Genomic DNA, 13212 nt, shown 5'->3' on the forward strand with positions numbered 1-13212 from the left:
TATGAACCTCTTGTCCAACTACAGACATTTAATAGCATGTTTTTATTCCAAACTCACTTCATAACATCAGTTGAGTTTTTGAAAATATCCTTCTGTAAGATGATATGGCTTCTTAACACAGAATAAGGCACACAACATATTTGAAAGTAGTGTTATAGTGTTATTTCAAAGTATTATGTACAGTGTCGATTAGCATTGCATTATAAATACAGTTATTGTCACACTATTATCATAGTGAAAATACCCGGGAAGGCTTGAGTAGACGTAGTCGTGTGTTTATTGGTCATATTTATTCTATTAAAGCTTTTCAGTCTTCTGTTTATTCAGCTACAGCGATACCCTTATGATGCCCATAAGGATTTCCTGGAATGACGTGCGTTATATCGTACTTCTGCGGGGCATTTTTGGAGTTTTTGTGCGAGAGCGCCCTCTGCATTTACTGCATTTACTGCTGATCACAGAGCCATGCTTCACTGAGAAGCTGCGCATAAAAATTACAACCTTTGCCAAATCAAGTGCAGTTTAATTTTGATTAATTGTGCAGCCCTATAAATAATATCTAAAAATTATATATATATATATATATATATATATATATATATATACAGTGTGTATATATAAGGGTGTAGCGGTACGTGTATTCATACCAAATGGTTCACGGGGCAAATTCCAAATGGAAGTGATCATCCCTATGTGAGCGGGACACACCCATGCCATTTGGAATGCACTTGGCAAAGGGAGCGGTGTAATTTCCTTATTCCTTATTTTGTTCCCGTGACAACGCAGTACAGTGTCCATCGGCAGATGTCGCTGTTTTAACGACATAATTCTTTTTTTTTTGCTGTTGCAAAAAAACACATACATTTTATATTTTAAAAACGTTTTTAAAATATGTTATATAATAAGTAATATATATATATATACTCTATATATATATATATATATATATATATATATATATATATATATATATATAACTTTTAAAAATATAAATTGTATATTTATGCCGACGCTGCGTTGTCAGGGGAACATCCCAGCTGAAGATGAGGAAATTATGCCGCTCCCTTTGCCAAGTGCATTCCAAACTGCTACATATGGCACATGCGTGCCCTGCTCGGAATAAGAATGATCACTTCCTGAATGGAACTTGCCCCGTGAATCATTCGGTACGAACACACACATATTATATATTATATATATATATATATATATATATATATATATATATATATATATATATATATATATATATATATATATACTTTCTTTTCTTTCTTAGGCAGATTTGGCTGATCTGCTATAGACAACAATTCATAAATAGTGTTCTGAAAATAAGCATTACAATAAAAATGCACACAAATTTAGCTGTTTTACTTTTACATTTAATTTAAATAAGATTGAACAATTTTATATTGGTTCTTTAAGTTACTGAATGAACTAGAATTGTAATTTTTCTTGCTTCAGCAAACAATTTTTCCCTGACCTTGTCACAATGCATTAAGGAATTGCCTTCTCCAAGAAAGATGCAATGTGTTTTAGAAGGCAGTAATAGCACACCTTTCCTCAACAATCCACAAAATTTAGGGCATCTTTCATGTCTGTAACACAAACAACGCAAGACAAGTTACATGCCAAAGTTTAATATTTGGGGTTAAGGGTTTGATCAAATCCATAACTCTAAGTATAAGCAATAGCAGTGCTTTATGGCTGAGTGCTGACAGTGAAATGCACGAGGCTACAGTAAGCTGCATGCTACATCACGCGGAAGTCAAACACTCTCTACGAAAGCATCAAATCATTTGCTGCATGGGAAATGGAAGACCAGCAGGTCAAGGCAACATATTATCCATCGTTTCATTTGTGTCTGTGTGCGTTTGCTCTATATGCCATGTAATTGTGCGAAAAGCTCAATCTGAAAAAAGCCCATGCGCTCTCCTCTAGACTCATAATAGGCAAGACACGGACTGAATGTTCCATACAGGCGTCATGGCAACCGGTCATGGCTGAATCTCAGAATATGAGAGAGAGAGAGAGTCCGACTGCCGAGCGCTGATGAGACGCATCAAACACTGCTCGCCTCTAATTGATCTCTAAGAGTCTTTCTGTCACCAACAAAGAGCTTCTACTGACTGAATGAGCATCTCAGTTCAACTGACGGCACTATTAAATAAATTGAGATGGGCAATTTGTAGTTTATAAAGACAGACTACTCTATTTGTATATTTAAATGTACTCTCAGCGTATAAAGGAATGACATATGCATGCCAATGACATGGTAAAATTAACTATTTTCAATGTCCCACTTCACCTCAGATACAGTCATTTCAGTATGAATAAAGCAATAAGCCATGAGTTGTACGTTACAGTGATTTCATTGTCAATAAGGCAGAGAAAATCCTCAACACAAGTACAAAAACAAGAATGGCAATACATTGTGTGAATGTTGTCCTATTGCACATACTGTTGAGTTGAGGTGGTCAACATAAGACGCGTTCCTAACATATTTTGCTGATCCTGGAACAACATTCCTGTCTGAAAATGTAGTCCTTACCCTAGCCTTAAACCTAACCCTATTCCTAAAATCAGAGGAAAAATAACACTGATGTAGAAGCACCTAACCCTGGTTGTAAGCCTAAACTTGGCATAAACCATAAACTTGTCCTTTAAATCTGATGGTTGATTGGAATGTTGTACTTGGTGAAATCACGTTCACCATGTTGAGGTATATGCTTAAATGTATGCACCAATATATGTTGATATTTAGCTAGCTAAAACCGTTTATAAGATTTAAGTTCTTTTTATGTCTGTTGCTCCACAATGACAGTATCTGACCTGAGAAAACTGGTCATTGATGCAGACGGTTTATGCTAATGCACTCTTTAGAGCAAGACATGCAATGAATATTCAAGCTCATGTAGCTATAAGTGTTTTTGTTCATATTGTTTCCGGACTAAGGATTGGTCTTAACTGTGATTAGCCTTTGCAAACTTAAATGTTAATGTGTTAATGTATATATATTAGGGCTGTCACATGATTAGAATTTTTTATCTAATTAATTACACGATGTGGCGATTAATCGCAAATTAATTGCACATACAATTTGGCTGAGATATTACCCCAAAAAGATAATTTAAAGTCATTATTGTGTTAAATGAGAAAAGCATCAGATAGACATTACAAAAAGTAGCTTTAGAAAAAAAAAAAAAAAATTATTACAAATAAACTTTTAGGCTTCAACGGCCATGAGGGTGAGTTAATGATGATGACAGAATTTTCATTTTTTGGGTGAACTATACCTTTAATGGGTTTTTTACTAATATGGGAATATGAATATATTATAATATAATAATGTCTAAATGAGTAAGTCATGGTCTGCGTCCGAAAACTGGAAAATGCTGCCTTCCGAGGACACATTTCAAGGAAGTAAGGCATCAAGGCACATCTGAATCCAATGTTAGCTTCACTTCCTGTCTCATGAGATACCTTCCTCAGATCGATTTTTGAAGGAAGCATAGCTGTATCCTTAGCTGCCTTTGATATCCCAGAATCCCGTGCTTTCCATTCTGTGACAGTTGAGCTAGAAAAATAAAGATGGCGTCCGAAAGTTGCGTTTGCTGCTCAGTTTGTGTATAAATGTAAAATTTGATCAACATATTTCAATTTTGATATCATTTCTATCGAGAAATTAGTACTGTAATAACTAAATATTTGTTTAGTTCTCACCAAAGCTCGCGCTATATTGCTGTAGATCATTAAACTGTTACGCTGCCTCAGAAGTCTGTCCGAAATCAGTTTCGTGAGGTACCTTCATGCACAAATGCTGCCGTACAAGTCATTCTCTTATAAGACAGCGAGGCAGCAAGACAGCTACCTAGGTTTTCGGACACAGCCATTGAGTCATTCATTCATTCGATTCATTCAAATGACTGATTTGGTGTTGGCCCTGATATAGGGGCATGATATCTTAAATTTTAGGATCATTCTAACTACATGTTAGTCACCAATCAACTGTAACACATTATTTTTCCCATAATTAACAGACCTAATATATATATATATATATATATATATATATATATATATATATATATATATATATATATATATATATATATATATATATAAATATAAGAGTTTGGTTCCAAAAGGCGATAAACGCCATTTTCAGAAAAATTGAGTTTCTGCCAAAATCAGTATTGTATCTGGTCGGTATTGAAAAGTAATTTATTAATTTTGTGCAAAATGCGATATCCGTCATGTTATTCTGTCATGTTTTCTCCCTTTCTTTCCAAAATGCGACAAACGCCAGTCTCCTTTTTCTGCAGAACACGATATATCCGCTCAACCAATCACATCGCACCATTCCACCCAATGTAAGCATTAAAGGCTTTTTTAAAAAACGTTTTTTAACACCAATGTATTTGGCAAATACGTTTATTTAACCGTGCGGTGGCGCCAGATACTCGTTAATCGGTAATGACAAATGATTTATAACATTAACATGACCCGTTAATTTCATTTTGGGAGCGACGGCTGAATGTAGCCTATTTTTAGTAAAATGCCTGTATATAAGATAAATATTGGCAAATTTTACACTCTGTCATATATGTGAATCAACTTACTTTGTTGTGTATTTTCAATTTGAAAAATAACTTTTATATTGATGGATTAATTGTATTTTGAAAAAAAAGTGTCATGGATTTATTGCATTTTGGGAAAAAATATTACGTTTTTATAATAAACTTTTTAAAATCATAATGTAGATTTGAATTTTTAATGTTTTTATAACCAAAAGATGCTATGTGAAAGTTTGAAACAGAAAATAGTGGTTTTTATCTTGCCACTTTCTTGGTAAAGAAAACACCTTTTTACTCAAATGAATCAAAATGGAGTTATTGCGTTTTGGAACCAAACTCTTCATATATATATATAAAATACACCTGGATATATTAGGCAGCAAGCGAACATTTTGTCCTCTAACCCACGACTGGGTTAGAACAACTCCAAAACTTCCCGGTCTGCAGTGGTCAGTAAAAGTGGTCCAAGGAAGGAACCGTGGTGGGCATCCTGACTGATCTGCAGCTATACAGCCCCATATGCAAGAAACTGTGATGCACTGTGTATTCTGTCACCTTTCTATCAGAACCAGCATTAACTTCTTGAGCAATTTGAGTTACAGTAGCTCGTCTGTTGGATCGGATCACACGGGCCAGCCTTCGCTCTCCACGTGCATCAATGTCCGTCCATGACCCTGTCGCCGGTTCATCACTGTTCCTTCCTTGGAGCACTTTTGATAGATACTGACCACTGCAGACTGGGAACACCACAAGAGCTGCAGTTTTGGAGACATCACAATTTGACCCTTGTCAAACTCACTCAAATCCTTACACTCGCCCATTTTTCCTGTTTCTAACACATCAACTTTGGGGACAAAATGTTGCTGCCCAATATATCCCACCCACTAACAGGTGCCGTGATGAAGAGATAATCAGTGTTATTCACTTCACCTGTCAGTGCTCATAATGTTATGCCTGATCGTTGTGTGTGTGTGTACAAGTATATATGAACTATTGGCACATCAGGCCCAGTCCTGAAAGTTTCTAAAGAAAGTTAGCCATGCAGAGTGTACCATGCATCTGAAAGAATTCACATATCAGAGACAGAAATGTAAGCATGGACCCGTGCCTATAAAAACACGGCCCAGAACTGAGGGTGTAGTGTGTAGGAACCACCCTGTATGTTTCGCTTCACTACCACAATACTGCTGTATCCAGCAGGGTGGAAACGGCTTTGTTTCTCCTCATTGCGTTTGCTCTGTATATCAGAAACAGATTACGGTGTTCTTTCTACCACTTTCTGTATTTTCTTTCCTTTTCAGTTTTTTCCTGAAGGCATGCATGCATGTTATAGTACAGAGCACATTCATCGATCAAACCGACGCTTCTGTCGGTCTGGTTTTCCTCTTCCACCAGGGCACGATGCTTCTCCGACATTTTACAAGGCGTTTTACAAGTCCATGTGAATAGATTGCCTGGTCGCATTTATACGCACATGCAAATTTCAGTCATTCCTATACAAAAGGGAAGCAAATTGATTTGGCTGCATGCACGTAAGTGCATGTGTGAAGACGTCATGCGGAGAGAGACAGAGCGCTGGGCTGTTATCAGGGAAAACGGCATGCCACCTCTCCTGTGAATCTTTAATGGGCGGGATTCAGCGCTTTGGCAGCATTGCCATCTGTGCACGGGTTAGAGCCATGCATGGAAGATTTAGTTATTCAAATGACCCAGCTTAATCAGCCCCTCCTAGCAGACTGGAAATCCATTCTGTAAATGTTGCCGTGTCCTTTGAGTGTGTCATATAGACTAATTAAATCATGTTCCCACGGGGAAGATTTGAAAGGATAAACAGATGCAGTCAAGAGTGGTGTGAACACAGAGCCTCTTGGATCATGATCTGAAAACATCTGAAAGGTGTGTAGGCAAGAGAGCTGGCTTGTATGCTCAGCTTTGCTGCTTTTCTATGCGTGTGAACGCGCTGGAGTCGTGATTAAAGCGACAGTTCACCCGAAACATGGAAACTGTCAACGTTTACACAGCCTCACGTCATTGCGACCTGTATCATCTTCCTTGAAACACAAAAATAAATATTAGATAGAATGTCAGACCAAAATGTAAGTCATTGTTCAATGATTAATAAAATAAGACAAATTGCATTAGGCTGTGTCTGAAATCGCATACTTCCCTACTATATTGTAGGCGAAAAACGGTATGTGACAAAAGAAGAGTATAAAAGAATAGGCAAAATGTACCCGGATGACCTTCCGGAGAGATTCTGAAGTCTGCATATCATGAATATTTTACAATCCCTTGAGGCTATGGGAGAGGATTTGTGAATGGAGGTGAAGTGACGCAACTGACGCTGGTAGATCACATGATAATGACAACATGATGAATGTAGTACGTCCAGGTTACATTCATTCTACACACATTCATTCTATATAGAACATTTGGTAACACATTACTTAAAGCCTTTCTATATAATGCATTATAAAAGTATTTTAATGTATTAATTATGCCTTGTAATGCACCTTATAAGTATTAAAACATAAGACAAATATCCAATTTCAGATGTAACAAGGAATCTTATAATGCATTTTAACTTTGGTTACAATTATTTATAAAAATATATAATGTATTATAACATTCATTATGAATACCTTTATAATGCATTATATACTGTATAAAGGCTTTACGTGTTACCGAACATCTTTAGTGCTCGAAAAGTAATAATTCTACATTTTTTAAGCTTAAAACAAGAAAAACAACAAAACCAAACAAATTATCAATACAGCAAGACATTCCAGATGAACTTCAATTCATTCTCTGAAAATAAGTCTAATATCTCATGCAATTTTGCTCCTCACTTAATGTATTTTTTAAAGGATGTTTAGATATTTGAACTGGAAAACAAAAAGATTATTTTCAATTAAGAAATGGCACCTGGTTCAAGGTCACTGACACATGACACATGACAGGGGTTTCAGCAGTGAATATTGAACTTTTGAATATTGAATTTTGCAATGTTGTTCATACAAAGCTATCTTATGACTTCAGAAGACTGAATTAAATGTATAAAACAATTATTATTATTATTATTATTATTATCATCATTATACTGTATTATTATGGTGTTTTGTGTGTGTTTTTAGCTGTTTGGCAGTAAATCACCCTCCACTTCTGTTGCATTCCATTACAAAAGAGCAGCTTGGACTTTCAGTCTAACGTCTCATTTTATGTTCTCGGAAAATAATAAGGGGTCAGAAAGACAAGACATGAGTAATGCCAGCATTTTCATTTTGGGAGAAACTATTTTTTAAGTATGCGTGCACAATATTATTATTGGATATATATTCCTGAAGATGAATGTGCATCTTCTTTTCATTCCATTGTGTTAGCCTGTATGTACAGTAAGACTGTGTGGGCAGATTTTGCAGTTTTCAGAAAATGTCCCCAGAGGAATAACAAACCCTGATGAAATTTCTTCATCACCATTTAGAAAGAAAAAAAAAAGAACTTTAAAAAAATGCCAAAAGTACAATTTAAAAGTAAAATGTCTATGGGAATTCTAACTAGATTTTCTGAAGAAAAATCTGTTCAAAACTATCTGCTGCAATGCTAATGTGTTCTGTGTGGTTGCCAGGGCATTGCCATGCAGTTGTGTTTTTAGTACGTTGCTATGCAGTTGCTAGGGTGTTTTTGGTGGTTGTTAAGCTATTGCCATGCAGTTGTGTTTTTAGCACGTTGCTATGCAATTGCTAGGGTGTTTTTGGAGGTTGCTAGGCCTTTGCCATGCAACTTTGTTTTAGCACATTGCTATGCAGTTGCTAGGGTGCTATGGGTGGTTGCCAGGGCATTGCCATGCAGTTGTGTTTTTAGCACGTTGCTATGCAGTTGCTAATGTGTCCTGGGTGGTTGCCAGGGCACTGCCATGCAGTTAGGTTTTTAGCACGTTGCTATGCAGTTGCTAAGGTGTCCTGGGTGGTTGCTAGGCCTTTGCCATGCAACTGTGTTTTAGCACATTGCTATGCATTTGCTAGGGTGTTATGGGTGGTTGCCAGGGCATTGCCATGTAGTTGTGTTTTTAGCATGTTGCTGTGCGGTTTCTAGGGTGTTCTGAGTGGTTGCCAGGGCGTTGCCATGCAGTTGTGTTTTTAGCACATTGCAGTTGCTAGGGTGTTCTGGGTGATTGCCAGGGTGTTGCCATGCAGTTGTGTTTTTTAGCACATTAGAGTTGCTAGGGTGTTCTGGGTGGTTGCCAGAGCATTGCCATGCAGTTGTGTTTTTGGCACGTTGCTATGCAGTTTCACGAGTCCACATATACATATAATTAAACAGAGTAAAGTTATGTGCATTTGGCGCGCTGTCTGGGGGGAGGGCTCCGAGCTCAGAATTTTGGCCTAAACCCAGAGTACCCCCCTCCGGTAGTGGTAAGAATAGATAGAACTAGAAAGTGAGGAGATGGGGTGGAGGAGGGATGCTGATAAACTGTCAAACGAACAGGTAAGTCTGCTGTATTTATATCTCTTGTCATTTGTTGAGTTGATTTACTGAATGCTCTCCACCTGTGCTAAACGGTTTAATTATCTGAACCTGTTCCTTCCGAACTTTGTTAATAAAACATTTCTATGGTGTTTTGGGTGGTTGCCAGGGCATTGCCATGCAGTTGTGTTTTTAGCACGTTGCTATGCAGTTGCTAGGGTGTTCTGGGTGGTTGCTAGGGCAAGTCTTTATGATAATCTGGCTCGGGTCTCTCTCTCAATGTAAGTCCTGTTTTATCATCAATCAAGCAAAAATAATAAATCTGATCACTCGAAATAGTACTGGAACATCTTTCCTCAACAAGCATGATTGGAGGTTACGCACAAAGTTTAATACTTCAAATATGAGCAATAGTAATAACAATGCTTGCCTAATTAGCTAACCCCTAATTAGTTTATTTTAAGAATAACAGATGTGACGGAGGCCTCTGCAAGGACGTACACACACAATTATTTGCGCATGCTGTGAAGCGCTGCCATTCTCAGCTGGACTCTTCCTGATGTCAAAAGAAGCTGCTGGATTTGCAACAAAGGAAGTTCATAACAAGCTGCAGCGGCACACAGTGTCTTTCTCGCTCTCTCTCTTGCTAATATCCATAGCTTGGCCTCTACGGACCAATCTTCTCCCAATCACACATTCTCCACCTCGCACGGCTACAGTCTTTAATTAGTTAAAGTGTCACACAGTTACGCCATGCGTGTCCCTGCAGACCACAAGCCAGCTACAAACTCACTCTACTGAACAAAGGACGAACAATCAGTGATTTTATTCAGCGGATTCAATGTATGGCAGAAAAATGAGTCCGAGCTGCCTTTAAAGTCATCAAGAAATCAAACTTTTCACAATCCAATCAATACACGTTGGATAAAATAGTACCTCCATACAGATGTAAATAAAACAAAGATGATTGGAGTACATTTTACAGAAAAACACCATTTAAGTTTTTCTGTTTCATGAAATTTACTAGCAATTCCTGAGTGAAAAATGTTTCTTGGTATAGAAACAATATTCACTCAGAAATTGCGAGAAAATTTCACAATTCATTGCAAACAAACAGCAAGTAACACACTGAATTAAATGTGAAATTTTGAAGTAGAAAGACAAGAAGTGAAATGGGATTTTCTTGTGAAACATACTCCAATAATCTGTTTTATTTACAAATTCGAAAAATCTGTTTTTATAGTGTATTCTGTTTCACTTATGGAGCGAAAATGGATTGCAAACTGTGACTTCATGCTGACTTGAGGGCATTTCTTCTGAAAGACAAATGACTGATGAACCTCATTAATTATTAATCTGAGCAGAGGCATTATAAGCATCAAATCAGCTGAATGTAATGAATGCACACTCAATCTTGAGTTAAAGAGACTTCAAAACATCTAGATTGGTTGATTTCATGAATCAAGCAAGCATTGTATTCACAATCCTATTTGCATGAATGAAGAGCTTTTGTATTCTCAGTTGGTAAAGCATGATGCTAGCAACGCCTAAGTCATGGATTTGACTCCCAGAGACAACTGTTAAATGCCTATAACTTTAAATTGCTTTGGATAAAAGCTTCTGCAAAATCACTAATGTTAATGATGCATGACTGTCACAGCAAATAATACACAGGTAATCATAAACCACTCTGAGGGCCTAGAACATTTTACAAAACAGACAAAAAATCCATTCTCTTACCTTAAATGCAGAATGGAACAGGCTTTAATTTTCTGCAGAAAAAATAAATAAATTAATATTAATAATGTTGTGAGGGAAAAAGAGTTCAGCATGACTGCAGCCCATATTTAAATGTACCAATTTTTTGAAAACCAACATTCTGCTTATTATGTTTTTTTTCTCCCTCCAATAATGGGTAAGAGCAGCCATTACAGCACTGGCAGTATAGAGTGGGCTGATGCGGACCCTTTATGAATGCTGCCTCATTACTGGAGGGAGTGTTCCCAGGGGAGGGGGGCAAAGCAGAGCACTGCCTGACACAGCTGCAGATTCTCAGGGAGAGATGCGATGGCAGCCTGCCTCCTCTCTGGCACTCTGGTTCACTGACTTTCAGTGGCAGGAGAACAGGGTTGTAAGAGAGGTCACACACATTATTGCCATACAGCTACTCCCTCAAGCATGCATGCATATATATATAATATGCGTGCATAACATTTATACATACATATACATGTACAACATATATATGCATATATAGCACATTTATAGTGCATGCACAGTGCACACCCAATGTACAAGATGCATGTATGTGCAATGAGTAGAGATTGTTTGATACTGTAATTTGTTCAACCAATTATTTTACTGATACTAACTCTGCTACATTCTACTTAATTGGTTCTTGTTTTTTAATACTCGGCCTGCAAACAAATAATATCATTTAAACAAAAGTGTTCACAGGTAAAATAACTTACTTATCTTAATACTGTATATAATATAATATAATATGATATAATATTAAAACAAAACGTGTTAATTAAAATTATTATGCTAACATTTCTTTTTATTTATTTATTTTTATCATATACTCTACACGCGTGAGAAAATCATACTCATCGCGCAGATTTCAATATAACATAGTATAATATAATATAATACAATATTAAAACAAAACGTGTTCATTGAAATTATTATGCTAACATTTCTTTTTATTTATTTATTTTTGCATTTTTTTTACTATTATTGCTGGAGTTATACACAGACATTTTTTACTTTAAGAGAGAGAGAGAGAAAAAACATAAAAGAAAATTAAAACATGTTCACCACAGAAAAGGTGGTCATTTTGTATGCATTGCATTTTTTAATAGCTAACTTTATAATATAGCTAACAATATCTGTTATTTAAACATGCAGTCTAATTGATAATACATAATAATAATAATAAAGTATTATTATTATATTTTCACTGTTTCAAACGTTTTCACTGTTGTGGCCTACACTTATTTATATTATATATATTGTCAAAAAAGAAGAAATAAAACAAATAAAAATCGGCAATGAATATTAGTTACACGAACATAAAAATAATCTGAAAAAAAAATAATATATATCGACATCTAATTCCATGGATCAGCTGCAACACACCTTTATGAACGTATGGGAACAGACACTGTTCACGTCACTCCGTTATCGCTTCCATTCAAAACTGACAATAGGGAATAAACGAGCGACTTACCATTCATACTGATAAACCACCGTCAGATGATCGCACATCACATACTCTACACGCGAGAGAAAATCATTCTCATCGCGCGGATTTTAATGCTGGATTCGTACAGAACCGGCATCTGCCGCAGCTACACCTCTGACATGAACGGCAGGAGCCGACAGAAGAAACAATGGTGCAGACGAGCCCACAAACTAACAATCCTACTACAGCCAAGGCTTAGCTCATGAATATTGATTAGCACTTGCTGACGCGCGTGAGCTACCTTCCAATGGAGAACTCTGGTCTTATGAATATTAATTAGATAGCGTCGACGTTCTGTTGTTACCGTTCAATGGCGAAGGCTGGGCTCTTGAATATTAAGCAGCAAGACTTTCCCGTAGTAGGATTCGTAAACTGGCTGCAGTGGGACTTGAGCGTGAGCCAGCGGCCACTAGAGAGCCATACAAGTGTCTTCCGAGGGGATTCAAGGTTTTCTCATGGGTTTCGGCCAATTTAATTGTTCCTCATAAAAACACGTGGGTGTGAGGCAGGCTGTTCAAATGGGATTGTGCAGGATGTTGATGACAGCTGCATTGTGTAGGCTGCTATAAAATTGACCCGCTAAAGGTAAACCCATGCATTCAACAAGGTTTTGTAAATAAATAAATATTTTTTAAGAACTGGTTTCATGTGAGGATATGACATTCCCACCGAGCTTGATACATTAAAATAAATAAATAAATAAATAAATAAATAAATAAATAAATAAATAAATAAATAATAAGCGTTGAATGATTCCTGATAGCCCCCCATAATATCTAAGACATAAAATAAATAAAAACAAAACATAAGCATCATAATTAAAACTATAAATAGCCTAAAACAGTAAAAAATGATATAATAAATGCATTATTTATTGTGACTCAGGAAAAAGAAATGTCTTAATTATTCTAAGATCAATTAAGA

General features: G+C 36.5%; 1 protein-coding gene across 1 annotated transcript in view; it reads right to left on the reverse strand.

The window, feature by feature from the left end:
* The window catches only part of csrnp3 (cysteine-serine-rich nuclear protein 3), an 85932-nt gene extending 73551 nt beyond the window's left edge, over positions 1-12381 (reverse strand). The window contains exons 1-2 of the mRNA XM_067410139.1: positions 12274-12381; positions 10782-10813 (exon numbers count right to left, since the gene is read on the reverse strand). The gene's annotated coding sequence lies outside the window, so the exon portion shown is untranslated. The remainder of the gene's footprint in view (positions 1-10781; positions 10814-12273) is intronic.
* Between the last annotated feature and the right edge of the window lie 831 nt (positions 12382-13212).

Source organism: Chanodichthys erythropterus, chromosome 14 (assembly GCF_024489055.1).
Source record: "Chanodichthys erythropterus isolate Z2021 chromosome 14, ASM2448905v1, whole genome shotgun sequence".
Classification (NCBI taxonomy): Eukaryota; Metazoa; Chordata; class Actinopteri; order Cypriniformes; family Xenocyprididae; genus Chanodichthys; species Chanodichthys erythropterus.